The sequence below is a fragment of the Bos taurus genome, chromosome 5, assembly GCF_002263795.3.
Source record: "Bos taurus isolate L1 Dominette 01449 registration number 42190680 breed Hereford chromosome 5, ARS-UCD2.0, whole genome shotgun sequence".
In the NCBI taxonomy this organism is placed as follows: domain Eukaryota; kingdom Metazoa; phylum Chordata; class Mammalia; order Artiodactyla; family Bovidae; genus Bos; species Bos taurus.
In genome coordinates this window covers 105,788,358-105,813,421 of record NC_037332.1, presented here as the reverse complement: position 1 = coordinate 105,813,421, position 25,064 = coordinate 105,788,358, and the positions used below count along the sequence as shown (strand labels likewise).

General features: G+C 46.4%; 1 long non-coding RNA gene across 1 annotated transcript; it reads right to left on the bottom strand.

Moving 5' to 3' along the window:
• Window positions 1-649: 649 nt before the first annotated feature.
• LOC104972567 (uncharacterized) lies at window positions 650-22,413 on the bottom strand. The gene is made up of 2 exons (XR_003034852.2): window positions 2,967-22,413; window positions 650-2,168 (listed from the first exon to the last, which is right to left on the bottom strand). It is a non-coding gene; the product is annotated as an uncharacterized lncRNA (long non-coding RNA).
• Window positions 22,414-25,064: the final 2,651 nt, after the last annotated feature.

Genomic DNA, 25,064 nt, shown 5'->3' with positions numbered 1-25,064 from the left:
AACATTCTATCTAATATCAGAGCACAGCTGTTCCCTGACAGACAGACTTGGGGAGAAAGCCCTTAAAAAAGGGGGAAGGGGAGGAGGGGTCTATCCTACCAGGGACAGAAACACGGGAGAAGCAGTCAGGGCAGCTGCCTGATCAGAATAAGCTGTGTGGGGGCCCTGGGAGAAAGTCACCCCAGCAACAGTGGGCCCCCAGGCGCTGAGTCCCGAGACAGAGGCTAGGCCCCAAGTCGGGGCTCCACCCCCTGTAGGGTTCCTGGCAGTCGCACCCGAAGCCCCAGCCAAGGCCCCTAAAAATGTTTGAAGTAGGTGTGGAGTCTTGAGTAACATCTTCTTAAGGGCCAGTGTGGCTGGAAAAAAAAAAAAAGGCCTAGTGGAAAACTCTGTCCATCCAAGGCCACAGACGACCAGGAAATATTTTCTAAAAAGGGCTTTGATTGCTCCTGAAGGCCCAGGACAGAGTAATCGGGGCCTGGCCATGGCGGGAACTCTGTGACGTTACCCATGGCTGCAGAAGGTGGGGGCAGACAGGTCCCCAGTCTAGGATTTATTTTCAGCTCTTGATGATTGAGTCAGGAGTCGTGTAAAACTTGGATAAAGGAAAAATCACATCTGCGTTGATGAAATGTCCGAACAGTCGACATCACTTTAAACGGCACTTTATTTCATAAATCAAAGCCACATTCTAATGGGGAAAAAGGGATTTTCCTGGTGGTCCAGTGGTTAAGACTCCGCCTCACAATGCAGAGGACACGGGTTCAATCCCTGGACTGGGAACTAAGACCCCACGTGCCGTGGGGCAACTGGGCCTGCAGGCTACAACTACTGGGCCTACGTGCCACAAAGAAAGATCTTCAAGATGCAACGCAGATCTCAACACAGCCAATCAATATTTTTTTATTTTTTAAAAAATAAAAGGGAAAAATGATAAAGTTCATTGAATCGCCTTTTCAACACTGAAAATTACAGTTGCCTTGTAATCAACTGAAAATAAAGTGTTAGTCGCTCAGTTGTGTCTGACTCTTTGTGACTCCATGGACTGTCCATGCAATTCTCTAGGCAAGAATACTGGAGTGAGTAGTGATTCCTTCCTCCAGGAGATCTTCCCGATTCAGGGATCATATCTGAGTCTCCTGCAGTTGCAGGCAGATTCTTTACCATCTGAGCCACCAGGGAAGCTCATACTAATGACAGAGGTAGGTTTAAGTGGTGGTGCTGTGTGACCTTGAGGAAATGTCTCAACCTCTCTGTGCCTGGGATGCTCCAGCAGAGTAAGAATGAAGGCCCTTACATCACAGGGTTGCTGTGAAGGTTTCAGGAGCTTCTCCATAAAATGTGTTTCAAAGAGGGTGAGAATCTCTTGAGCCTCCCCCTTTAAAAGTAGAGGCTCAAATTTTAATGAGATGGAGGTGATCACAAGGCTTTGTTGTCATCAGGAAACAGGTAGTCTAAGCTTGATCACTAATTGGATCCTGAAGCATCTCCAGGCCTTGGTTATCTCTGCAGGAGGCAAATGACACCCATCTATTCCATCTGACCCGAAGGTCAGGGGTCTTCTGCTTAGGAAATGTAAAGGCGTAGCTAACTGTGATCTATCATTATGACAAAGTATCTTTATTAAGGGCTTCCCAGGTGGTGATAGTGGTAAAGAACCCGCCTGCCAATGAAGGAGATGTAAGAGAAGTGGGTTTGATCCCTAGGATGGGGAGATCCCCTGCAGGAGGGCATAGCAACCCACTCAGTATTCTTGCCTGGAGAATCCCACAAACAGAGGAACCTGGAGGGCTACAGTCTACAGGGTCGCACAGAGTCAGACATGACTAAAGCGATTTAGGACACAGTGCACATCTTTATCATGTAATTTATTTCCTCTCGTTCAACAAACAACCTCATGCAAGAACTTTGAATGAGTACTGGGGCCCAAATTTCCACTGCATCCTTATTCTAACAGATCAATCGCTAAAGAGCGACAGGCAAACAGTGGGGAAAATTGGATATTGAGTTACTGTTCATTTTATTAGTTATAATCATTGTACTGCAGATATGTAGGTATGTACCCATGAGAGATTTCTTCCATGGGTGCACGTGGAGTGTTTACAGATGATATCACTTGATGTTTGGATTTGCTTTCAAAATCTTCATTGCAGGAGTGGAATCCGGAGCTGGGTATAGATAAAAGAAGGTTGACCATATGTTAATAATTGTAGAAGCTGGGTGAAGGCACATGGGAGTTATTTATATTGTATTCTCTACCTTTATGTCTGAAAACTTTCCATAAAAACAATACCAAAAGAAAAAATCCAGAAGGGGATCAACGATTAAGCATCCATGAGGGCATCTGAGGACCATGTAGAGAGTCCTCACGGAACAGTCAGGTAGCTGGGATGCAAAGAAGGTGCCCAGTTTCGGGGGGATGCCGGAAACTGGACGGCCTGCAGAGGACAAAGCTTTGTGCAGCCACCATCACTTCATATCTCGGGTTGCTGTGTCATTTCTCCTGTAAAGGAGGGGCAGGAAGCTGAAATGCTCCTTTCAGCTTGAACATGCTATGATCTTCGAGGATTTCAAAATCAATTACACTTCACCAGGTTCTCTGAATGGAACACACAAATCTCACTTTCAAGTGAACGAAGCCGTTTACAATGTATCCGCAATGCTCTCAATTTAAAGAATCACCACGGGAAAGTGTCTGGGTCAGTATAACAAATGTTTTGGTGAAGGGTGTGCCTTCTGCCTCAATTTCTTCCTGGCTTTTCGATCTCTTTGTTAAGCTCCACTGACCAACACCTACAGAGTCTGGAGAAGTTCTTCCAAACTTCATTTCTAAGAGCTTAAGGATAATCTGAAAAAAAAAAAATCCTTTAGGTTTCAAATCTCATTACAAAAAAAAAAAAAAAAAAACCACTCAAAGCCAGGTGTCTGCTTTCCTAGCTTAACCACCACGCAGGAACAAATACTACCTTCTTGGTGAGCTTGGCGAGAGGTTTCTTCTGATTTCAGGTCACCGCCGAGCATCAGGTCTGACTGCCCCGGACTGGAAATGTAGGCAGAGTAGGTAGAGATCAAGTCCAGTCTGCTGGGCATCTTCTGGAAGGTAAATGAAGTTCAACATCAATCCTCATGGGAGCCAGTTTCATCATATATCCTCCTACAAGTGGAGGACAGGAGAGCAGTTAACACAATGTTCTGGTTTGGCTGAGTCTATCAATCAACTGACGTGGGCTGTCTTCCCATTTTTCTCTGCCACGATGGACTGTGTTCACTCACTGTACTTGTGACCCCAAGTATGCAGGCTTTATCCCCACGCCAACCAACTTCCCTGAAGCCAAGTGGGGGTCCGAAAAGTCAGTTCAGTTCTGACAGTGACCACAGGGTTTTAGCACAGACCCTGAAGTGAAGAGCTCAGCCAACAAGACTTGCCCGGCTCAGATGGGGTGCCATCTGGACTCCTGACCAACTGGCCATAAATTCAGGGGTTCCCACAGCCTCCTCCTGGGGTTTGATCATTGCTAGAACAGCTCACAGAACTCAGGAGCAATTTACACACTATTACTGGTTTATTAATGAACCATACTAGGCTTCCCAGGTGGCGCTAGTGGTAAAGAACCCAACTGCCAATGCAGGAGACTTAAGAGGTTTGGGTTTGATCCCTGAGTGGGGAAGATCTCCTGCAGGAGGGCATAGCAACCCACTCCAGAATTCCTGGGTGGAGAACCCCATGGACAGAGGAGCCATGGGGTCACAAAGAGTCAGACACCACCGAAGCGACTTAGCACGTACATAAAAGATATGATAAAGGATCCAAACAGACAACCAGATGAAGATGTATAGAGGGTGTGGTCTGGAAGGGTCCCAAGCATGGAACCTTCTGTCCCCATGGAGCTGGGTTGCATTGCCTTCCCAGGCGTGGTTGATTAAGTCATCGGCCATGGGTGATGAACTCAATCCCCAGCCTCCTCCCCCATCAGGAGGAGGGGAGATGGGACCCAAAGTTCCAACCCTCTAACCTTGGTCTCTTTGGTGACTAGCCCCATCCTGAAGTTCTCTAGGGGACCCCCTCCCCCCCGCCCACCGGGAGTGGCCTCATGATAACAAAAGACACACCTATCGCTTGGGAAATTCCAAGGAAGTAAGAAGCTATGGGTTGGGAACTGGGGACAAAGACCAAATACATACATACATATATATACATAAATATACAGTGTGTGTGTGTGTCACAGTTACCCTGAAGACTTGGAATAAAATGCATGGAAGTCTCTCACTTCTCCCAAGGAGTACCTGGCTTTTGTCCAGCAAGGACTCAATACTATTTTGTCCTCTCAAAAGCATCTGAACTCAGGAATTTCCTCGTGGTCCAGTGGTTAGGACTCCAGGCTATATTGCTAAGAGTGAGCACAAACCGCACAGCATGGCCAAAAAAGAAAAAGCACCCAAACTCACAGATCACTGGAAAAGCAGACTAGAAGAGTCTTTGAACAATCAGTAAGCCCATATGTCTTTAGCAACTACTCTGCAGGGACATTTGCTAAGGGCTACAGGAGGTACAAAGGAACAAGAACGTCCTTGACAATGTCTTGTTGAGAACAAGACAGAGACAAATCCCAGACTCTGACACCTACCCGGGGTTTCAATGCTGTGGTCCATCCAGTACCAGTTGGGTCCTTAGCTGCGGAGGACTGGGGCCTCCAGTCCCTACTCTGTAACGTGGCAGTAATGGTAACACGGACTTGAAGGGCTGTTGGGAGGATTAAACCAGCTAATCCCTGGAAACGGTGCCTGGTACATGCCAAGTGTCCCGTAAGCATCTTGTGAACATCTGAGAGGTGCATTAGTGCAAGAAGCTGCTATGGCCAGGAGGCATCGCACCAGCAAGACCTCCAATGCCCAAGGCCAGATGGACACTAGGGAAGGTATGTTTGCCATAAGAATGGGGTTAATGGGGAGACAGGTCCCTGGACTGACTGGGCTGGCTTCCAGAGTGTCTGAGGCTTTTATCACCCGGTCTGAACCTTGACCCTCTGGGGACCCCTGCCCTCAAGGAGTGTGGACTGGCCTGGACCTCAGAGAACCCAGGCTTTGTACCCTCAGAACAGAACTGTGATTCTATGGGTGTGCGGGTACTGGTCAGTCAGGAAGGGCTCCACGGAGGAGGTGGCAATGGAACCAAGACCTTAAAGAATGGATGGGGTTTCAGAAGGTTAGGGGCAGAGACAACAAAGAGGCCAGCTTTGGGGTGGCCCATCTCCTCTATCTAGAGGCCACTTTGCTAGGCGAGGTCCCACAGCCACCCTCTGTCATGGTCAGGCATTGTAAACCATCGGGGATGTCTCTCTTTCTCCCTGAAATCCCACTGCTGCTGCCCAAACACAAACCTACTTTTTCTTGCCTGGCTCTCAGGAGAGCCGCTTCCTACATCCCCTCATCCACAGAACAGCCCTTCTCAGATCTGAAGGCTGAGGTCATGCCAGCCCACCCCCGCCGGCTTTCTCGTCTCCCGAGGACCATGTTCGTCTGGTCCCCTTGAAGCCACACTTGGCGCTCGGCCCAGCTCGGGGGTGCCAACCCACCAGTGGGCTCTGAGGCCTTCCCTGGCCCAACCCCAGGCTTGCGGCTGCTGTCTCATCACCCTCCCCTCCGCCCTCCCCATCTCCGGAGCTGCAGATATGCGGCTGTCCCTGGCATCCCATCCCAGCTCAGCTCAGAGACTATTCTCAGAACCCTGGCATCCTACCCTGGGCCTTCCCTCGCAGGAGATTTCCAGGGAGAAACAAAACCCAAAGGGAGGAACGTCTTCCTATTGCATCACAAGACGTCAGAAGTGAAACACACACCCCACCACTCACCAGCAGGGTGAGCCCCGGCGAGTGACATGTGCATTCCGAGCCTCCGTTTCCCCATCTGTTAAAAGGGGGTAACAGTGCCCCTACACGGGCTGTAGTGAGAGCTGGATGAGTCACTATAAAAGAAGCATGGAATGACGCCTTGTGCAGAGTGAGCGCCCTGTTAGTGTAGGGTCTGGTTGGGATGGTGGTTAACAGGGTGGGAGACTGCATCAGGCATCCTGGAGACATCATTTAACCTCTCTGAGCCCCAGTTTCTTCATCTTCTTACAGTAGGAATATCATAGCACCTACTTCCCTAAAGTGTTGGACGACCATAGGAGATGCTGCCTGCTAATGGGTCTGTGTTAGGTAGCACCGTAATTGACATGTAGTAAGTCACATTAAAGTTTATAGCATTAAAAAAAAAAAGAACCTTTTTCCTTTAGTATTTCTTATATGGACCATTTCTAAAGTCTTTGTTGAATGTGTTACAATATTGCTTCTGTCTTATGTTTTGGTTTTTTGGCCCCGAGGCACGTGGGATCTTAGCCCCTCGACCAGGGATCAAACTCGCAGCCCTGCATTGGGTAGTGAAGTCTTAACCACTGGACCGCCAGGGAAGTCCCAAGAGAAAGAATCTTGAAAGGAAGAAAAAACGAAAGGCTGATCAAGTCTGGATAGAAGAGTGATGACCAAACTCAAGAGAGATGTAAAATGTCTGTAACTCACCCCTCACCCAAGAAGGGGCCCCCTCCACGGCACCCCTTGCCAGGCTGAGCCAGGGGTCCTGAAATAAACCAGGGTTCAAGCAATAGCATATTTAAGCATGCCTGCTTGAGCCCCCAGGAAACCAGGGGAGGAAAAAAATCCCTTGAAGGACTTTTCTCACCCGATAAATACACAGACCTCCTCCATCGGGGAGGGTGGCTGTCATGGGTGCCACAGAATGTGTGGACTTGCCACGTGCCTTTGAGTTCCAGGGTCAGAAGCTTGGGCTTTGCTTTTGAAAGACTGGTTCAAGTCCACAACTCTGCCAGTTACTGGTTATGGAATTTGGGTAGATTTCTTACTCCTTCCTAGCCTCAGTTCCCGCCTTCCTAAAGTAGGAATTATGCAAAGTACCTCACCATAGGCTTTCCTGGTGGCTCAAGATGGTAAGGAATCTGCCTGCAACGCAGGAGACCAGGGTTCGATCCCTGGGTAGGGAAGATCCTGTGGAGAAGGGCATGGCAACGCACTCCAGTATTTTCGCCTGGAGAATCTGATGACCAGAAGAACATGGGAGGCAACAGTCCATGGGGTTGCAAAGAGCTGGACACAGCACACACACACACACACACACACACGCACCTCACCACTGAGTGCATGCTCAGTCGTTCAGTTGTATCAGAGTCTTTGTGACCACATGGACTGTAGCCTGCCAGGCTCCTCTGTCCATGGGATTTTCCAGGCAAGAATACTGGCGTGAGTTGTCATTTTCTCCTCCAGGGGACCTTTCCAACCCAGGGATCGAACCTGTCTCTTGTATCTCCTGCATTGCAGGCAGACTCTACCAACCACAGAGTAAGAAGCAAATGAATTATTTGTTAAATGCCCAACACGCTGTCTGGTAGATGTAAGTGCTGAATGAATTTGGGTCATTGTTATCCATTCTGGATTTCTCAAACTCCTGAAGAGAGAAGGGCATTCTAGGCAGGAAGTATTTTTAGGGCATATCTGCTGTCTTCTTAATTGTTCTGGTTGGGGATCAGAAGGAGGATGGGGCCATGACCTGAGCCCCGGAATGCTTCTGCCTCGTGCCAGCACCACTGACGTGTGTGTCCATCCAGCTTCGGGGTCACAGTCCCCCTCTGGCTGCAATTGTCAATCTCGTCACCATCAACACCGCTCCTTCTGCAGAGATGTGAACACGCTGGCATTGTTTCCTCCAGCCAATGGCTTCTCTCTGGCCTGTGATTGGTACCCCCGAGATTCCACTGCGGTCCAGGCATGTCAGCTATGTCAGCGTGACTCCGGTTGTGTGCGTCTGACATCCACACGGCCCCGTAGAAGGCAGGCTGCAGCAAAAGGTTATTTGGAATGCTGCTGAATGTTTGATGGCTGTCTGGTTATCTTTTTGGGGTTAGGCCATTAAAGTCGCATCTCGTGTTTTTACGTAACAAAAGAGATAAACTACATGTTGAAATTCATGGAGCATGGAGGGAACTTTTAAGGATACAGACCCGCAGCAGCTAAAAGTTGGTGGGTTTTTTTTTCCCCCCTAAAACTTTGTAGTTTGTCTTCCACATGGCGATTTCACTTGAATTCAAAGCAGAGACACAGTGAAGCAGAGAGGCGTCACAGTAACAGACTCAGGAAACCTTGGGGCTCGGGGTTACGTATAAAGAACGTTGACCCATCTGTCTGGCTCCCATGGTCTCATCAGAGAGCTATCTGCTCTGTCCTTACTCTTTCTGCCTGACCTGCAGCATACATATTAAAGAAAAATCATTTTCCAGACAAATCAAAATGCCTCCTGGGTGTCTCTTAGTCAACTCCTCCACCCCGTCCCCCACAACAGCCTTCTATCCCCGTGCTGTTCAGAGGTGGCCTGTGCTTAGTGCTCTGACCACAGCAGCCAGTTCTTGGCCCTCTGAGAGACGGGACACTTCGTCACTTTAGATCCAGGGCTATGTCTCCTTTGCTCAAAGCATCCTCCCCATCCATCTTCACCATTAGTCATCCAACCAAATGGCCTAAAAAAGAATCCAACTAAATGACAGACACATTGCCAGGCCACGATAGGAAGATGGGCAGACCAAGCATCAGAGCCTTCCCATCCTTCGCAACTGTACTCAAGTGCCACCTCCTCCATGCAGCCTTCCTGGCTATCCACTCAACAGAGCCCCTCAGTCTCCTTCTTCCTGTACTCCTGTAACATTGAAGGGGATCCCTATATCCCTTCAGTCAGTCAGTCTGTTCAGTCTCTCAGTTGTGTCCGACTCTTTGCGACCCCATGATTTGCAGCACGCCAGGCTTCCCTGTCCATCACCAACTCCTGGAGTTTACCCAAACTCATGTCCATCAAGTCAGTGATGCCATCCAGCCATCTCATCCTCTGTCGTCCCCTTCTCCTCTTGCCCCCAATCCCTCCCAGCATCAGGGTCTTTTCCAATGAGGGTGGCCAAAGTATTTCCCTTGTGCTTATATTAAAGGGAAAGTCATGTGTGAACACATTTGCTCTCTACAGACCGTGAAGTTGTTGAAGATAGGGACCTCAAGGTGTTCGTTTTCTATCTTAGACCACTTTTGAGGTTGCAGCATTAAGGTCTCAAGACTGTTCTCCTCCCAGGGACACTTAAATGCACAAAGAAACAGAGCACGATGATGGCACATCGTTTATAAAAGCAAAAAAAAAAAAAGCGGTGCGGGAATTCACCCATATGTCCATTAATTGTAGGAAGCGGTTGAATTATGATACATTCTCACTGTGAATGCAGGAGACGCTGGTTTGATCCCTGAGTTGGGAAGATCCCCTGCAGATGGGAATGGCACCCCATTCCAGTACTCTTGCCTGGAAAATCCCATGGACAGAGGAGCCTGGAGGGCTTCAGCCCATGGTGTTGCAAAGAGTTGGACGTGACCAAGCGACTATTAAAAAACCTTCTGCACTTACAATGAATGAAGCAGATCTATACCAACTGTTCACTGAAAAAAAATACAGCAGCGGGAGAGTATGTTGGTGTGATCCTAGTTAGGGTTTTCACAATCCCAATGCTTGGAGAAAGAAAAAAGAAAAATCTCTCTGCTGTGATTGGGAAGGTGTTGGGTTATCTAAAAATGTCAGGGAAATGAGATATCATTTTTAAATGAATTATACATACCTAAACATTTATTTTGGGGAAACAGTGTCAGACTTTTTTTTTTTGGGCTCCAAAATCACTGCAGAAGGTGATTGCAGCCATGAAATTAAAAGACACTTACTCCTTGGAAGGAAAGTTATGACCAACCTAGATAGCATATTCAAAAGCAGAGACATTACTTTGCCAACAAAGGTCCGTCTAGTCAAGGCTATGGTTTTTCCGGTGGTCATGTATGGATGTGAGAGTTGGACTGTAAAGAAAGCTGAGCGCCGAAGAATTGATGCTTTTGAACTGTGGTGTTGGAGAAGACTCTTGAGAGTCCCTTGGACTGCAAGGAGATCCAACCAGTCCATCCTAAAGGAGATCAGTCCTGGGTGTTCATTGGAAGGACTGATGCTAAAGCTGAAACTCCAATACTTTGGCTACCTGATGGGAAGAGTTGAGACTGATGCTGGGAGGGATTGGGGGCAGGAGGAGAAGGGGACGACAGAGGACGAGATGGCTGGATGGCATCACCAACTCGATGCACATGAGTTTGGGTGAACTCCGGGAGCTGGTGATGGACAGGGAAGCCTGGCGTGCTGCAATTCATGGGGTTGCAAAGAGTCGGACACAACTGAGCGACTGAACTGAACTGAAACATTTGTTTGAAGTGGATGTACCTTTATTTATTAATCTTTTTAAAGTTTTTAGTGGTTTTGCTTGTTGTTGCTTTGTTTTGATTTTTACTTTTTGGGTGTGCCATGTGGCATGTGGGATCTTCCGCAACCAGGGAGCAAGCCCACGTATCCACATTGGAAGCATGGAGTCTTAACCACTGGACCACCAGGGAAGTGCCTATTTACTAAACTCTTGATGTCAATCCAACGCCGATTTTTTAGCATGGGTCCCTCATCTTTCCTGGTAAGCCACACCCATAAAGCACTGTCTGTGACTGCTAGTTTCATTTTCTGTGAAGTAGAGGGAGAACTTAGAGACAAGAATGCAGTCATTTGGGTGTGGGTCCCTAAATTATGGTATGTAGAAGCTGCGTGTCCAATACAAGTTGAATAAACTCTGTAAGCCTCTTTTTCTCATCTGTACAAAATAGGGCATGGTAATAGTAACCATCAGTAACCGAGAAAAAAAAAAAGATGATACTCTGTTCAGTGTCTTGTTCTCAATAAGGTTTAGCTGATCTATGAGGTATTTTACTTTCCTGTTATCTTAGCACAATAAGATGATGAAGAACCAGCAGGGGACCATCCTACCTGAGACTCTGGCCATCTTCTCTCTCTGCCTCAAAGATATTCAAAGTCCAGAGGTACCCAGGGGCAGTGAGGACTGTGGCATGAAGCACAGGTGGTGTGTGCCAGGGGGTGCGGCAGCAGAGAGCTGAGCAAGTTAGTCTCTGCTCCAAGGGACATCTCAATTTAATAACAAAACATCGTATACACATGGGAAGGCAATAATAATGAGGATGAGACTGTTAGCATAACTGACTCAGTGGACATGAGTGTCCGGGAGACAGTGGAGGACAGAGGAGCCTGGGGTGGTGCAGTCCGTGGGGTCACAAAGAGTCGGACACGACTTAGCGACTCAACAACAACAAATAAGTATGGATTAGGTATTTTCAGTCGCAGTGGAAAATTCAGGAGGCTGGAGGGACTTCAGGAGATGCTTGATCAGACGTCTAGCTCTCTCTCTTTGGTTTTTCTCACTTCTGCCCTACTCCCTGTGTCCCTTTTGTTCTCAGGCTGGCTTCCTGCTAGTTTAAAAAAAAATCAAAACTGACTCTAGCAATTCTAGACCTCACATCTGAGACCATGTTATCAAACTTCAGTCCCGAAGGTTGTGCTGGCCTAGTCAAGTTCACGTACCCAAGGCCAACTCAATCCCTCCAGCAAGAAGGATGGGATTATGTCAACTGGCTTGGGCCAATCAGGGATTACCCCTAGATCGGGTGATGGAATGGATTCACATTTATCTTCACGACAACCCTAGGAGGTAAGTACCAGTAGCCTCTCTGGTTTGTAGTGGCAGAAACCCAGCCCAGAGAGGTTAAGTAATTTTCTCAAGGTTGCACAGCTCAGAAGCAGTAGTGCCAGGATTCCTACTTTGGCTTTCTGACTCCAGGCCCCACATTCACAACCACTAAGCCCTAGAGTCTCCCAAGACACAAGCCCCAGTGTGGTGCCTGATGGGCACTGCAGACAACACTTGTTGGGTAAACTGAGAGGAATGACTGCTGGCTAGGCTCAGTTGGTAGAGAAGGCAGGGCTTGAGCTAGGTCTTAAGCAAGGGCAGGAAAATCAGATCCAGTGAACTTTCAGAGATAAGAATCCTGTTATACCAGGAATAACAGAGGCAGTTGGGTCAGACAGCTGCCGTCTGCCATCTATATACAAGCTGAGTGAACTTTTTAAAATTATTTGACTCCTCTGAAGATCCCCTGGAGAAGGGAATGACAACCCGCTCCAGTATTCTTGCCTGGAGAATCCCAAGGGCAGAGGAGCCTGGCGGGCTACAGTCCATGAGGTTGCAAAGAGTCGGAGGTGACTGAGCGCCTAACACTTTGCTTTTGACTCTCTGAGCCTACAGGTGAATCAAAGACCCATGGGGAAAAGCTCAAGAGAGAAGAGGGACGTCCTTGCTGGTCCTGTGGTTAAGAATCCGCCTGCCAGTGCAGGGGACACAGTTTGATCCCTGGTTTGGGAAGATTCCACATGCTGTGAGGCAACTAAGCCAGTGGTTCACAGCTACTGAAGCCCAAGTGCTCTAGAGACCTCTCTGCAACAAGAGAAACCACCGCAGAAGCAGCCCAAGCCCCGCAACTAGAGTAGCCCCTGCTCAGCACAACTAGAGAAAGCCCACACACAGCAACGAAGACCCAGCACAGCCAAAAATAAATACATAAATAAAATTTAAAAAAAAGAAGAGAGTCAAGAATACAGTCCCGGAAACCCTGAAAGGAACCAGTAAGAGTCCAGCCAAATCGTAAAGTGGAAAGTCTCTTGGGAGGGCAAAGTACAATGTCACAACTCATGGGCCTGCTGTAGAGACAAGTCTAAAGCAATTATTCTATAGCAACCCCACCACTGCCAGCTAGGAAATAGGAAAGTGAAAGTGTCAGGCGCTCAGTTTTGTCCAAGTCTTTCAGATCCCATGGACTGTAGCCCATCAGGCTCCTTTCTCCACGGCATTTCCCAGGCAAGAATACTGAAGTGGGTAGCCATTCCCTTCTCCAGGGGATCGTCCCAACCCAGGCTTTGAAGTGAGGTCTTCTCACATTGCAGGCAGATTCTTTACAGTCTGAGCCATCAGGGAAGCAGGAAATAGGAAGGAAGGGAATCAAGATGAACCCTCAGGAGCTATAAGAATATCCTAATAGATAGCTCCTTACAGTCACACAATTCTGGACCTTGATGAGACAACGGACAACATTTGGTACAATCCGATTGTCTTATAGATAAGAAAGAAACACATCTGAACACATATCGAGGCTTGTAGGCAAAGTGCCTAGCACAGTGCCTGGTAAACAGCAGGTGTTCAATAGATATTAATAGTATTTCTCATTATTTTTTGAAGTGACTTATCCGAGGGATCAGAAATCGGTTAGTGACCAAAAAAGATGAGAATCCATATCCCTTAATGCCCAGTGCAGTGCCTTCCATTATTCTTAGCTTTTTTCTTCTACGGCAAATTCAAGATGAAGGATGCCAGGTATCGCTAAAAGTGAGGGGTTAGTCTCTTTCACCCAAAGCCAGCAACCCTCCTTAGTACCCAAAGTGGGGGGGAGCTATCATAGAAAGAAAATGTAGGAACAAGCACCAGACAAGGAGTTTGGAAACCAAGATTATGGATGTTGATTTGCCATTAACTAGCTCAGTGATCTAGCCAGTTGAGCCCCAGTTGACTCATCTATCAAATTGGAGATTTGGGGGGAAAAATAAACTCCATTTCCTTTCAACTCTGAAATGTTATGGAAGTAGGTTCTGTTCTTCACGTTGCAATGGATTTCTTTATACGAGACCATGACTGAGTTCTAGGGGAAAATTGTATAAGGCAAAGGTAACACAAAAATTGAAAGTAAGAAAAGACATGAGAGTTGGCTTCAGATATTTGGAGAACTCTCTAGTCACATAGGGGTTAGACTGACTTTGTGAGGCTCCAGAGGCAGAAATAAGCACGCAGAGTAAAAGCCACAGGGACTGATTCTTGCTCAATACAAAACAAGATTATGTTCATATATCTGCGGGCTCATTTGTTAGGGCCACATAATGTGTATAATTATTAAATCTTTCAGATGAATTAACCTTTTTATCAACTGTTCTTTTTGTCTCTAGTAGCAGCTTTTGTCTTAAAGTCTATTTTGTCTGGTGTTGGTATAGCCACGTTAGCTCTCTTTTGGTTAGTGTTTGCATGATACATATTTTTTCATCTTTTTGCTTTAAATTTATGTCTTTGAATCTAAAGTGTGTCTCTTGCAGATGGCATGTAGTTGGATCATGTTTTCTTTTATTCTGCCAACCACTTCCTTCGACTGAACTGCTTAGTTCATTTACACTTAATGTAATTAAGTTAGAATGGACGTCTGTCATTTTGTTATTTGTCTTCTGTATGTATTATGTCTTTTCTGTTCTTCTATTTTCCATTGATAGATTCTTTTGTCTTGAATAGTACTATTAAGTGTGCCACTTAAATTCTCCTGTTTTATTTCCTTTAAAAAAAATCTTTTTTTCTTGGTAGGTGTCCTGGGGATTACAATTAAAACAATGCATTAATACCAACTTAAGTTCAATAGTTTGCAAAAAAATTTACTCTATTACAACACTATTCCCTCTCACTCCTTTGGGGTATTATTGTCATGCATATTACATCTTTAAGCATTATAAGCCTATCAGCAAATGCCTTGAACCAATGTCCCTTAGCTTTACCAAGAGACCCAGTGTGTGTGTTGGGAGAGTTTGCCTTCAGCAAGGAGGCAGTCTTTAGCTCTTAACTATCACTTTCCATTTGCACAGAGGCTCAAGGTCGGCTGGCGGTGAGTAATCAGGGCTTTCTCAGGTCTTGCCTGTGTACATGAAAAGCCATGCACATGCAGTGCAACTTTCTAGATTCCCCAGAATATGTCAGAACTGTTCAAAGCCCATATGGACAGCACATTTTCCAGCATTTCCTTTTACTTTTCTCAGCCAGCCTCTTGTTAGCTCCAATGGGTAGCACCACCTCAGGTAGCTGAAATGTTAAACAATTACCGTTGATGGTTTCGGGCAAACACCCTGAGGAAAAGCTTGTTCAGAGAGCAAGCTCCTAGTCAGGTCAGATAATGACAAAGCCTGAGAAAGAAGCTGTTCCAGAAAACTGATAGATAAGTCAAATAGTGGCATTTCTCTACCCTTAAAAAAGCAGATAAGTTTGGAAGGGCGACAGGACAAAAGGAAAACCTACTTAGATAGGCAAAAGTAACAGGCAGTAGTGGTCTGGTAAAAAAAAGCAAGGCATCTAGCCCAAAAGTTAAAAGTAGGGAAAATCACTAAAACAGAAATGAACAGTAAGAAGTATCTAAAGCCATTCAGAAACCACAACCCATCTGTGAATCACAATAAAACACTGAGGAAGAAACAAGCAGAATGGGTAAATTGTAACGATATAGTTTAAATGAAAAGATGCCATTCAATGAAAAGTTAATCCAAAGACTTAACTTCTTTAATTTCAGATGTGAGGTGTGCTATTTTAGTCCTAGACTACCACCGACGGGCTGTGAGATTATAGATGTAAGTGAGATGCTGTCCCTCAGTTTTCTAAGGAAGAATTGGAGTGTGTTTCCTAAATTTTAATAATTTGCATATAATTTTCCTGATTTTTAAAAGGTGTATCTATATATCACTGCTTCAACTTAATTTTTTTTTAAATGGATCCTTTTTTAAAACTTAAATACCACTATAGTATTTGTGTAACTATGAGTTCAATATGTTGCATTTTTTTCTGCTACTCATTAAAATAAACCTCGAAGCATTTAAATAGAAAATGCTCCTCCATGTACCAACTACCTCACTTTGGTAAACAGTGGATTTGATATGTAAGGATCTCTCCACTTCTATGATTGTGTAAATGTGTTCTCCTTTGTCCCTTGTACAAGCTGGAAGATTATGAAGGTTGGAGTATTATCTCTGAGTACATGTCTCTCTGAGGATGAAGTAACAGGATGTTTAGAATTGACTTGTTTGAGATTAAACCATGTTGGCAGAAGCCACTGAGGAACTGACCCACAGTGGTGTGAACAGTGGGTAGAGACACCCCACTACATTATGGGGACTAGACCTCACCTCTCATAACCCCAAGTCTAGTGCTTTCTCCATGACACCACACACCATGTTTAAAAAAATTACAGGGGACTTCCCTGGCTGTCCAGTGGTTGAGACTCTGCGATTCCACGGCAGGGGGCATGAGTTTGATCCCTGGTTGGGGAATTAGGATCCTGCATGCTCTGTGGCACAGTTAACCAAAGTAATTAATTAAAAAATAAATCTTAAAATGATACAGAAACGTCCAGAAACTCTCCCAAAGGTAACTGCTTATTGTTCTTGCTCAGTTGCTAAGTCATGTCTGACTCTTTGCAACGCTATGGACTGCAGCACCCAGGCTTCCCTGTCCTTCACTGTCTCCTGGACTTTGTTCATATTCATGTCCATTGAGTCAGTGATGCTTTCTAGCCATCACATCCTTTGCTGCCCTCTTCTCCTTTTGGCTTCAATCTTAGCCAGCATCAGGACCACAAAATTCTTCTTCTCAGCAGCCAGGCTTTTTTTTTTTTTTAAGACTTTTGTTGTTGTGGACCATTTCAGTTAAGACCAAGTCTTAATTGAATTTGTTACAGTATTGTTTCTGTTTTGTGTTTTGGTTTTTTTGGACTCAAGGCACGTGGAATCTTAGCTCTCCAACCAGGGATTGAACCTGCACCCCTGCACTGAAAGACAGTGTCTTAATCACTGGACCGCCAGAGGGAAGTTCCCCAGTACCCACACTTTTAAGAAGGAAATAGTCTAAAAACACATAATTTTATATGGTAAATAATTTACTTAAGTGGATTTTGCTCAATGAATGACATTTCTCACATGTTCAAAGCAATGAAAAGTAGGACAGAGCAGAAAGCTCTCCTTGCTTACTCTTAGCTGTTGGGACGCAAGGAGGAATGTCCAGTCTAAAGACTGCAACGCTGGAAGTCAAAGGAGTCACTTGATGCCCTGGGAGTTCCATCGAGTTCGGAATAAGTTGCTGAAGAGAGTTGCTGAAGAGAGGCCCACAAGGCTCTGAGTGGTCACTTAGTCGGGCTACCTAACGAAGGGTCTGTGAGTGAGGATCCAGTTGAAACTCTATGTCCACACATGCTATGATGGGGCTGTGTCTGGGATGTGGGTGTACGCACTAGGTGAGTTTAAGTTTTGTCCTGGAATTTTCTTAAGCACCAGAACACTCCTATATTCCATATATTTTTACATTCCGTGAAGTTTAAAGGCTACCATCTTCTTCTGCTGACTTGGGACAATGAAAGTAGTCTTTTCATCAGCTGACAACAGATAGCAAATGCTCACCTATGTAACATACTGAATTTGAAAGCTTTCAAGGGACTTCCCTGGAGGTCCAGTGGCTAAGACTCTGCACTCCCAGTGCTAGGGGTCCTGGGTTCAATCCCTGGTCAGGGAACTAGATCCCACATGCAGAAACTAAGGGTTCTCGTGCCAAAACTAAGAGTTCTTGAGCTGCAACGAAGACCCAGAACAGCCCCAATAAATAGAAACAAATATTTCTTTAAGAAATAAAAAGTAAATAAAAGATTTCAACCTATGAGGAGTTAATATCTCCAGATACCTAGGGAGTGAGAATACATCCACCCAAATTCACAATTTAAGATTTTTTAATGTTAAACATAAAATACATAAAAGATGCTGTAAGATATAATTCCCATTTTGATGATGATGATGATAAAGCCACAGGAACTTGAGAAACTTAGGGCTGAAAGGGAACTTCACGATCCTTTACTCCAGCTAGCTAATATTGTAGATGAGAAAGGAACATCAGAAATGGAAGCACTTAAGCTATCCCCAGGTCACGCTGCTAGAACCAGAAAATGAGAATTCTGACTTCTAGGCTGGTGCCATCTCACCAACATGGTGCCAAGGACAGATGTTTCCTTTATGTATTTTAGGAGACATCTGAGCTCATAATAAGAGGTCTATACTCACTCTGCTCTCTCAACATCTGGATGAATCAGGATGAGTATTAATAAATGAGCCACTTTTGACCTCAACTTCCCTAACCAAAGGAGTGAAACGCTAATCAATACTCTGTCTGATTCAGGGAAGGTTCATTCAGATGAGAAACAGATGGTCTGGGAAAAACAGCTACTCCAAGAAACGACTGCTTGCAGACGGATGGACCAAGAAAGGAGTCTGGGTACTTTAAAAGGACTGACCAAACCCCAGACATGTAACCCATATATCCAACCAACAAGTTCCAATAGATTATTATCAAATTAAGAACACAGTTCAAGAATAACTTAAGAAAAATAATTTTAAAACACTATGCAGTCCAAGGAATAACTACTTGTGTAGACTGAATTTTAAAGAAAATATAAATCTCCATGCCCCTGCCTTAAGGTGGGTGGCATAAGGTGGGTAAGACACAGCATCTCACTCTATGCCTTCTGTTCTAGGTTTTATTAACTTTCTTAAAGTTAATTAAGAAAGTTAACACATTAACTTTCTTAAAGCGTTCATGTATGGGATGTTAATTCTTTCCCAGGCTTGATCCCTAGACAATGGGCTTGTTAAGGACAGGGACTATATTATCCAATACTTTTTCCTCCATGCAAACCTTACAAAACGTTCATTTAGTGTCCAGTCTTCATACCCTCCACATCCCTGACTTCTAGCACATTGTTTGACACCTGGTAAGGACTCAGTTTGTATCAAATAAATGAAACAATAAAACAAAAAAAGCCAAAGGCAATTTCCTAAGTATAGAAACCGCTGCATATCTGACTCCTTCATTAAAACCACTTAAATTCTACCTTACAAATCTGAAGCGTGCCCTCCGACATGCTCTGCTGTACTTGTGCACAGACCTGCGATGTTATCAGTTTAACACATATGTGATCGCTCAGCATGAATAACCTTGATGAATACTATATAGAATTTCAACTGCAGACTCCCAGACACAGAAGGCATATTCTATGACTGGCCAAAATGTCATGAGGGTCCATCATCCATTCCCCTGTTTCTAAGCAAGACTACATCTAATCTATAGCAGAGAGCCAGGTTTCTTAAATCTGAAAGAGCTCCACTGAGTGAAACATACAGGCAGCCAAGGTAAAGTCTTAAGTGTCTCAATGGAGGGTCAGACCTCAATTTCTCAAGGTAAAGTATGGTTTTCATCCCAAGTGTAGCAGATTTCACTGGAGTTCGATTACCGACTTAACTTAAATCATTTGCTAGATGACATAAAATTGCTGGTAATCACACTACAAAGAGTAATTATCTGAACTCTTCTTGTATAAAGGCAAGTAAATTGAAGCCCTAGTCTATATTCTGCTAGGGAAATTTATAATTAGGTCTGCTATTTTATTTAAAAGAGAGAGAAACATCACAAGAATATATGTTCAGAAGTAGGGGGTAAAATGAAAAAGGCTATTCACCAGTTTATTGAAATTATACAAAAGGGAATTCATGGGCTGCTATGTGAAACAACTAAATTTCTTGAGTTTAATAGATTTTAGGAAGACCTCACACACAAAATGGCCTGCCCACATGTGATGCGTGATCTAGACTCCCCTCTCTCTCAAAATATTTCTTTAAAATAATATTTCATCATCCTGAAATAATTGGTGCCCATGAGATGCCAGATGTAAGACATTTCATCCGAAACCTGCTGTAAACCATACCATTCACTTTAGAACATCTTCCTTGACACCAGGAAAGACTTTAGGTCCTGAGTTTGCATTTACCTAACGGACTGCCTGGCTGCTCTCAAAAATGGAAACATATGTGGGCACGATGAAGGAAAGGATTTGTAAATTAAGCAAAGGATTTTTCCTGTTCATTTTTAATCCTGTGCCTTTCCCCCTACCTCTTAAGCAACATGACTACTAAATCTTGGTGACTTTTTATTTTCAAAAGCACAAAATCGAGTGCTTTTGCTGTTATTTCCCAGGGAAAAAACCTAACTTTGAGATGCATTTCTTTACAACATGCTCACAATTTTTAAAGAAAAATAAAGTGCAGGCTCACACATATTCACTGGAAGAGAAGGAGATAGGTGGATTATTATTATTTATTATTATCATCATCATTATTAAATAGGGCTTGAAAGAGCATACCTCTGTATGTCACAAAGAAAAAATTATTTGGTTTACAGCTGATGGAATCACAATGAAAGTGTGATTGGAGAGGCTAACAGCAGAAATAAATTAGGACTTTCTGTTCTAATTTCACCTTCCATATGAACCCCTGTCCTCTGAATTTGTGCTTTTCAAAGTTGTTTATATAATGCATAGGCACAGACTTTGTTTTGAGTTCATATGAGAACAAATGCCCTTACTTAAGTAGGAGTGTAAATCCATCCTAGCTGGGATTGTCCAGCATACTTCTGCAAACTGCTTGCTTTCAAGTCAATCCCAAAATAGAAAGAACATCTCTCTCCAGAGGTGCACATTTTGAAGATTATAAAACTTAAAACATGCTCTATTCCACATTTCAAATTAAAAATGCCAACAAAAGACCACCAAGAAAATAATTTTTGAAAAATTTTCAATCTGCCTCCTGAATTTTGCTACCAGGGAAAAAAAAAACCCAAACAAGAACAACAATAAAACCTAAAACCTCAACGAGAAAACTATGTCTCCGGTTTATATTAATTAGTTGTTTGTTTTTTTTTTTAAGTTTGCAGAATGTGAATTCAGGGTGTTTGTACAGCTATGCTATAAAGTAGACTAACAAATGTTTACAATCCTTGTGTTTAAAAATTGAAAAATAAAATATGAAATCAGGACCACTTGTTAGAAATATTTTATATTGCTTCAATTTGGTTGTAGCTAATACATAGCCAAATAAAGCCACAAAATCGAAAGAATATTCAATCATACTAGAAAAGTGGACACTTTCAAGGCAAATGAACGTTTGAACTTGGGCAAAATTGAAGTGTTTATAAAACAAATAAAAATGACCATTGCTCCAAGAAAATTTCTGGTAGGGGTAGTTTTGATATTTCACTAAGGATTTAAATGTACAAAATGCTTACTCTGACCTCCCAGAACTTAAATGTCTAAAGTGAAGCAGGAGTAAAAGTTAAAAGACATTTGTCTCTTTTGGTTTCTTAAACACTTCTTTGGCTCCTTCCCTTTTTTTTTCTTCAATAATTTATTCTATTTTTCTATCTTTGTACATACAAACCAAGTGCCCATCAAATCAGGCACCAAAAAGCAGGAACTCAAATACAGTTCACTCAGACTGACCTTCAACAGCAAGTATTGACATTTTTTATTAATTTTAACTCTGTTTTTCCCCCAGAAGAAACAAAACAAAGTCTCTTGGGTCACAGCAGCAACCATTAAACGAAAAAGAAAGAAATAATGAGTTAAAAATAGAGGGAATGTGTTCAAACGAAGGAAGAAGGTTCATAACCAAAGTCTGACATCTTCAAAAAGAAACAGTTCCACACTTCATATCTGATTCAAACAGAAAGGTTCTCCTTTACATTTGAAACAAATAATTCCACCTCCAATCCACATTTTCTAAGAAGCCCCTAGCTTTCTACATCTGATCCCTGCAACAGTCTCTATACCTCACTGAGGTTAAAAGCTAGTTCACATTTGACTATTTTTCTCCCAAACATTCCCACAAACTCCTTGTAAATTTCAGCAGAAACGCAGCATTGTCACCGTGGGTTTCAGGAATGGCACAGTTCAGACATCACCCCCCCCCCCAAACGGAAAGATTAAAAAGACTTTGCCCAAATGTAGGGGAAAGGAAGGTACTTGGGCTCACTCTGCAGCTGCTGTGTTTAGCTCTGGGAGTCTAGGAGGTTCTCCCGGAGCTCGGACACCATGGGGGTACCCAGCGGGTGGGAGGGGAGTCGCCCTATACGTTTGCCCATCGATTTGTGAACTCTTTTGAAAAGTATATAGTTGTAGATGGATTTGCTCCTAACACATTAAAATTCGTCCCAAGCTGCTTCTATGCAGATGTCACATGTCATTTTCAGCGCATCAGCCAGACGGTATTGAAGTAGTGGATGGGGCGGGTGAGGGGGGTGGGGTGGCAGGGAGGAAAAGTCACGCGTGAAAAACTCCTGGTGTGAACATATATGCCGAACTCCCTGCCGGGGAACAGAAAGCACACCCACGTCTCCACCACTGGAGAGGCGGAGGACAGCCGGGTGGCGGCGCGTCGCGACCAGCAATCGCGATATTCAATCTGATGTCGCCAACGAGCGCAACTGGACCGCAACCCAAAGAAATTAGCTTTCCCCGGAGCTAGGAGCAGCTCGCGGCTTCCAAAGGCTGAAAATCAGCTCCCCGGGGTGGAAGATGCGGGGGCGGGGGGGGTGGGGGAGGGCTTGGGAGCTGGTCGCAGCTCGGCTCCGGGCGGGCGCGCACGGCGGGTCCCAGCGAGCGCGGCGGCCGGGGGCGCGCGGCAGGAGCGCCCCTCGCGAGGTGCCGGCCACGCCGCCGCCGCCGCCCGCCCCCTCCCCCGCCGCTTCCTCTCGCTCTCCCAGCCCCTTCCTCCACGTGTGGGTGACGTCAAAATTCCGCGAAAAAGCCGCGTGGTGGCTCCTCCAGCGGAGGCGCGATTCCGCCGCCCAGCGGGCCCCTCCCGGGCGCCTGGGTGGGGGAGGGCGAAGCAGTGAGCCGGCCGGTTCCCTTTCCTCCCGGAGGCCGGGCCCGCCGACGCCGCGGGCCAGACGCCCCCCGCCCCAAATCTTAGTGGAAAAGTCACTTTTTTTTTTTATAAAGCGAATACATTTCCAGGGCTATTTTCGGCCGCGTGAGGCGTGTCCAGCAGCTGAATCAGACAGGAAGAGGGGGAAAGTTCGGGTCTTTTTACTTTTTATTTTGTTTCCAAGGGAGAGGAGGAAGATGTGAGGTGGGCGAACTGACGGCAGGCGTTCCAGACCCATGTCTGTCACATCTGCCGCCCCAGGCACGCAGCCCGGGTTCGAGTTCGGACCTCTGCAGGGCGGCTGGAGAGCGCAAGCCCCCGCCCGGCTCTGTCCCCGCAGGGTCCAGGCGCCCCGGGGCCGCCGCGGGTAGGGGGCAGCCGTGCCAAGTCCCGGAAGCGCCCGCACACCTGGTGTCCCTGGGCCTGGCCTGGGGTGGTGGTGGGGGGATGCCTCCCGACGGCTCATCCCCACCCACTCAGCCTCTGTCCCCGTGCGCTCCAGTTCCTGACCTGTCCCTCTCCTTGTGCACATTTTTCTAACTTGCTGCTACCTCCCCCCCCCACTCTCCCACTCGAGCCGCTCCTTCTGCACCCCGTCCGGTTCCTCCCTGGTACCCCAGGCGCCCGGAGCCGGGGCTCGGACCCTCGGCCATCTACTTTCAAGCCACCATCGGGTTTTCGGTTTTGACTGCCTGTGCATCCCTAAATGGGAAAACCCCGACACAGCTCTGCTCTAGGGGGGCAGTAAGGGGTGGGGGGAGGGCCTGAGCCCGAGCTCCCCTCCCCTCCCCCCACCTCGCCTGAGCGCCCCTCTGAGGACGCAGCTTCCCGTCGACCGCAGGATCACCTGGCTGGGCGGCGTCCGCCAGGTGAGCTGGGGCGTAAGTGTGCTCAGCGTTGCAGGTTCCTGCAGAAATGTGCCTATAAACACCCTACACCTACAGGGTTTTGTACACTTTCCAACCGAAACTCCACAACGCGAGAGGTGGTGAGCCGGCCCGAGAGGGAATAAAAGTCCAATAAAACTGACGTTCGCTAAAGGTTATCACTGATCCTTCGAAGGGTAGGAATTTTTTTTCCCCTTGAGGGATGGAAAAGGAATAAGGAAGAGCCAACGTTCTCCTTCCCCCCGCCCCCAACAGTGACCAGTTTTGACTTAAAAGCTAGAGCACAAGTTTGGTTTTTGTTTTTTTTCTTTCTCCTCTAAACCTACGTCTACACTCAAAGAAAATGCGCAGGTTTGCCCAGAAGGCAACGTCCCTTTTCCCGCGTGCGAGACGGTGTGCTTTTTAACAAGCAAAATTAAGGTTTTAACACATGGTCGGAGTGGCGACCAAAAGGGAAAACTCAGTTTCCAGTCCAAGCCTCCCGGAGACATTCCTGCCAACCTCCGCACCCTCGCACGCCCCACCCCGAGCCTCGGAGCCCGAACCACTGGGGGATGGATTCGCCGCGAGGTTGCAGTTCGGATAGAGTCCGTGATCAGAAGAGGAAGTCAACGGGGAACTGGAAGGAGCGAGCCTGCCGCGCGGGGAGCACCCTCACTGGCGGATCGGGGTGGACGGCGAGGGCGGCGGGGAGAGGGGCACCCGCCTGCGCCCCTCCCCTTCACGACCGCCTCCCCTCTGCCCCCGGCCCCGCTCCCCGCCGGAATTTCTCAGTAAAGCCAGACGGGTTTGGGGTTGGGGGGAGGGAAGGGGCGAGGGGGCCCCTCGGCTCGCTCCGGAGACTTGAGGCCCTGCCACCCAGGCTTTCTCCCCAGGGTGGGCGAGGCCCTGAGGACGACCACCCGCCTCTTCCCCCCCCCCCCCACCCCCAGCCTCCCGCTGCCCCTCTTCAGGGGACCCGGAGCACAGGATGCTTTCTCTGCAGGGAGGTGGAGAAAAGACCGTGCTGCGTTAGTTATCAAGTGATGTCAAGAGGCTGGGGGCCCTGGCCGGCTTCTGTCCTTGCCTGTCGGGGCAGATTTATACTTTAAAAATACCTCTCTCGCCCCCACTGCCTCCAGCCCACACCACCCCCCACTCCTGCAGGCTTTCTTTGATCCGCTCAAAGGTGGTTGAACTTAAGTTTGAGTAGGTCTTTTATGGGGTCTTAAAATGTAAGTTAACGTATTTATCCGGAGTGACTCAAGGCCTGAGTCGGGAAGTCCACGTTGACTGAAATCAATAGGTGATTGTTAGGGACCCGATCTTTTCCGAGGAACACGCTTCTGGGCCCCGGGTGTCACCCGCCGCGCGGGGCTGTTTCATTTTGAGTTTGCAACTTGGGTTTTTCAGCGAGCTTTTTTTTCTTCCCGAAAGCTAATGGCTTCCACCGCAATTAGACATTCTCCTCGCCCGCCCCCTTCCCTCCCCTTTCTTTACGTACAGTCGATGGGATCCTAATTCCTGCGCTATTGATAAGGTCGCGGGCGCCCCGGCCTCTCACCAGCCCCCGCCCGCCCCATCCCCGCTCTCCCTCCGCCCTCCCTTCCT